At 37.9% G+C, this 5159-nt stretch overlaps 1 non-coding gene across 1 annotated transcript; it reads right to left on the reverse strand.

The window, feature by feature from the left end:
- Window positions 1-4396: 4396 nt before the first annotated feature.
- TRNAM-CAU lies at window positions 4397-4469 on the reverse strand. The gene has a single exon. It is a non-coding gene; the product is annotated as a tRNA-Met (tRNA).
- Between the last annotated feature and the right edge of the window lie 690 nt (window positions 4470-5159).

Consider the following 5159-nt stretch of genomic DNA (forward strand, 5'->3'; position numbering starts at 1 on the left):
GAAGCATTAATGAAATTCTAATTAGCTATGATGATGAACTTGTTATGGTAATATTCACACTTGTTTGTGATTCATAGTCATTTTTTTACGTTTTCTTACTGACTGTGTATGTGTTATGGTGGAATCATGCCTTTTATATCTACTTTTGCAATCATACAAGATACTTACTTTTGCTACTTACCTAGCTATTTCCTGGTGTGAACTGCTTGTCTTGGCTGAGCCAAATCATCAGGAGTGCAGCGGCACTCACTGGCCAAGAAGGCAAAGATACAGATAAGGAATTATTCATTACAGTTTTGATAACTGGAAAATTCTTGATAACCTTTGAGTTGACAGGAACATTTTAAGAGCTGTAGTGAGTATGTATGGTCCACAGATGGGAAGAGGGGGGATGCATGGACTTCCTTTCCCTGTGGATACTAAGGCATGCACAGTCCTCACTATATTTGCTGTGACATGTGCCTGCAACTAGCACCCCTTTGCATAGATGTTACAGGGGACACATCTACCTCTGAGACTGCCCATCTCCAGAAGGTGTTCTTGTGGTTGCTATGACACTGATATTGAAGTGTGTGGGTTGTATTCCTGTATAACCTGCAGTGTAATGTCCCCATCTACACGACTTTGATCCAGTATCATGTCTTGTAGAGCTATTGACCTGCTGTCAGGTATGTGACCTGGTCATTAAACCTGGCGACTGCGTGCCACTGTCCACAGCCTGACTCATGACTATAATAACATTAGCATCATCAATAGTGCTGTGCTGGCGAAATGGAACTGCTACTTTCTGCTGCTCACGCTGTGAAGAATTAATGCATTACATTATTACTAAAACAATTTTGCAAACTACTGAATGCTGTGTAATGAGTTGTAATGCATTGTGGAGGACAATTAACCATTCAGAGTCACTTCACATTCATGACTGGCAGAAACGGAGGGTTCACCTGTTGATTTGTTATATGTAAACAGTTACACTCTGCAGACATCCTGTTAATATGAGTATGTTATGGTAGATGCACTAACCTTCTTGAACAAATATCTAATTATGCCCTTGCCATGCTCATCAGTGTTGTAGTCATCTCGGATGGAGATTTAGTATTTCTCACTGGGTGTTACTGGAATAATTGTGTGTCGGGGGTCCCCACCAGTACTCTTGCTCTTGCATTTCCTACCATATTGTTGGCCCTTTTATTACACTTTCTTAGTGAGCAGTTCCTATGTCCTGACACCATTTACAGTGTTGGCCAAATGAATAGAAATCAGTGTTTTTATTGTTTTTATTTTTGTTTGTATTGTTTCATCATATAACTTAATACAAGTATATGTTATATGAGAAAATGTTCTAATACAATGTTCTAACATTTTGTGAATGACCCTTTGACCATTATCAAGGATTTAACTCACTGAGGCATAGAAAGAACAAGTTCATGGCGATGTTCAGTCACAGAAGCATTGCCTGCCCAAGCTGAATGAGTTCTTTAATCAGTTCTTTAATCAGTGCTGCTTGTTTGTTATGGTCTTTTTCTTTATCTCTGACTTCAGAATAGCCCACAAGTTCTCTATTGGATTCATATCTGGCCTATTACTCAGCCATAGTAACACTTCAATACCAAGGATCTTAAGGAAACTGGTCGACGTTTGTAACATGCGGCACTATCATGCATGAAGATAAAGTCCTCTGTCCCAGTAAATCCCTTCTTCTTTGCCTAGTCACAGAGCTGAACTGTTCTGAAGATGATCATAATGCTCCACAACATCACTTAAGTGGGATGATTGACACGCTGAATGGTACAATCATCCCTCATCCACTCTCAGATTGTCATCTGACACATTGTACTTGCTGATCCAAACACTGTATTTTGCCCTCATCACTGAAAACAACTCATTCCCAATCATCTTCTGACCAGTTCTGAAATCCTTTCATGCAACACAGTCTTTTTGCCTTCATTTGGTTGGACAGTTTCTTTTTCTTCAGAGCTCTGCAAGCTCGAAGCCCAGCATCCAGAAGTCTCCGTTGAACAGTTCTGGAACTCATTGTAACAGACTGTTGTTCCAGCATCCCCTGCAGCTGTCTGCTGGATGCTTTGTGATGCTTACAGCATTCTCTGATCAGATATGAATCATCCCAAGGAGTTGGGAACTTTCTGCAACCACATCTGCCAGAACATCTGGGTGATAACCCTTCACCTGTATTCAGTTTCTTCTAAATTAAGCTGACAGACAGCTGACTAACTCCAACCTTCTTGGCACTTCTTATTCAGAAACACCTTCTTTGAGCAGAATCTCAAATTTTTCATGCTTTTTTGGTGTTAAGTCAGCCAATTTACCCATTTTTAAAACCATGGAACCACGTCATTATGACATAATTTCTCTTTAAGTAGGTAAGTAACATGTAGTAATTTTGTGCTAAACAGCTTTAACTTAAAGAATTAGCAAACTGAAAAGATTTTGTGAATTTCTGAAAAAGTAAAATCACTAAAGAAACTAAGACATTTCTATTATTTGTCAGTATTTCTATTAATCTGGCCAGCACTGTATGTCCATATCCACTGGGTTCCACACCTTTGCTCTCTCAGCTGTCTTTGACCCACCCCCTTTTCAGAAAAGACATATGTTCTTAGGGCCCCATGAGAACATGGTCCTTCTCAGTGCTATTATTCCTTGCTGTTGGATCATGCTTTAACCTGAAACAACATGTCGAATAATGCTAATGGAACAAGATTTAACAAAATTAAATACACTTCTCACCCTTGCAACAACGTACATGAGAGCATGCCTGAATTCCTTACACATACATCACTTTTTGTACCATGACGTCAGCATAATTAATACAAGTGAAGCACAAATCAAGTGTATGATGTCCTCCTCAGTACATGTAGGGTCGATATTATATATTCGAAGTTTCAAAACTTCGAATACCATATGTTCGACAATATATGATTGAAGTTTGAAACTTCTAATATATAATAAAACATTAGAAAAATAAATAAAACTTACCTTAACGCTCCGAGCAGGGGGGCAAGCCCCCCTGCACCACCCACACACCCCTACATAAATATACCAACTCCGAGATTGCATTTCAGTGCAGAAAAAAGAAATTCTCCCATTTTGCTCTGTACGGCACCATTACATTTAACCTTTGAACTTTTCAAAGTTCGATCATATGGTGTCAACCATATGACATTCGAACTTTGAAAAGTTCGTTCATGTAATAAGAACCCTGCATGTACTGCTAACCTGTACATCATGATCTAGAAATGACATAAAAAAATTACAAGCTTGTATCATTTCCACTTTCATTGTATGTGATACCATTAGATCTGTACACAGTGATGGATTAAGTGACCGTTCACCAGACATTATGCGTGCAAATCACACTGCAATTCCTGCTTAGCATTAAGAAATGAAACTAGAAATTCTCAACTCCTGCCATTACTAAAATACACAACAGTTGTATATAACACTGTGTTTTTTACTTTCATTAAAAAAAAACATTTTCATGAAAGTTTTTAATCTATTAAGTTTAATTTTCATAGATAGCTAATATTTTATAAGTGTACAAATGTCTTTTAGCTTACTTAGTGTTTCTTCAACTGGGTTTAGTCAAAAAACCCTTTCCAGCAGATGCCCAGATAGAAGAGCTGTAACATATTACATTAATTTTATACAGCGCTGCCCCATCTCTGGAACAGACTTCCCATACACGTCAAACAGAATACTTCACTGACCCTCTTCAATTCAACCTTAATGAGTGGATGAGAAACCACAAATTTGTCCAAGGGGTTTCACCTCTGTCCCTCATTGACAGTGGCGACAGGTGCTGACTGAGGTTTCTTTATGGGGACAAACTGTTGGCTAGTCTTGTAAGGGCCCCAGGGCCATTAACCTAATAACTTACTATGATCCTATGATAATATACATGAATAAACATTAAATAAGTGGGAATTAATGCCCAACTGTGTGTGTATCACTGTATAAATAATGCCTGCCAAGAGTCATTGTTCTGAGGTCTGATGCCTGCCCTTGGAAAGGCATTATTTGCTCAGTAACACACACCCTTGGAGGGCATTATTGGGCTTAGAGAATGGGCTACCAGTAAATTTTTTGTGTTTGACTTATTTATTTTTACTATATTATTATTTTTGATGTATTTATCATTTGTTTACCAGGAAAGTTCAACTTGGAACAAAGCCAATTTTCAGCAGAGGCACAGGGAGAAACACTCCAGACAAACATCTTTACAACATGGGAAGAAACCCAAGCACACAGAAGAAGCCCACACAAATGCAGGGAGGATATGCAGACTCCACACAGAAGGCACCCCAGCTGAGAATTGAACCAGAGAACTTATTGCTGAAAGGTGACAATGCAATTGCTGCGCCATCAAAGTTGAAACTGCCTTGTGTGAAAATCGAACTCACGACCATCAGATTATGGGACTGACATGCTACCTACTGCACTAACAAGGTTTCCATGTTGTAAAATAGTTCCTCCCCCTAATGTTTCAAACTTGTTCTAGTGTATTTAAATGGTCTCAGAGGAAGTGTTTTCATTCCAAAATATAAGATTTTCAAACATTTCCAGATATTTACTTCATTTTTTGGTCCATTACTCATCAAATGTGTGGTTTGTTGGCAAACATTGGGGATTGAAGCTAATAAATAATGAGGCACATTTGAGTTTCAGACAGGTCTAAAATTAGGGACATATTTTAAATATTGCTGTTATAAACTAGAATACCATTTGCATTGGTATATATTTTCTAAAGGATAGGAAGTCTAAAACTAAAATGTATGTCACCATTTAGTGACTTCAGTCCTGTACAATTTGAAAAATTTACAAAAAGAACAATCTGAAAAATAATAGGGGGAATCTATCAAGTTGATCATTCCTATTTTTTTATGTTTATGTTTTGATTAAACGGTTCGCTTTTATTTGCCATGGTGTGTCTCAAGAAGATTTTGTTGGAGTTTTCTAGAAGAGGTTACCAGCAACTCATATTCTGTGTGTTCAATCCAACAGATAATTTGCAATCGTCAAGTGATGTAGAGGTTGATATTTAAGCTGGTAAAATTACCAACAATGACCTCATGTTCACTTAAACTTTTCACATAAAATAATATATGTCCAGCTGCTTCTGAAATTGCTGTAGCTTGACT

Source organism: Protopterus annectens, chromosome 9.part0 (assembly GCF_019279795.1).
Source record: "Protopterus annectens isolate FY-2018-M chromosome 9.part0, PAN1.0, whole genome shotgun sequence".
Lineage (NCBI taxonomy): Eukaryota > Metazoa > Chordata > Ceratodontiformes > Protopteridae > Protopterus > Protopterus annectens.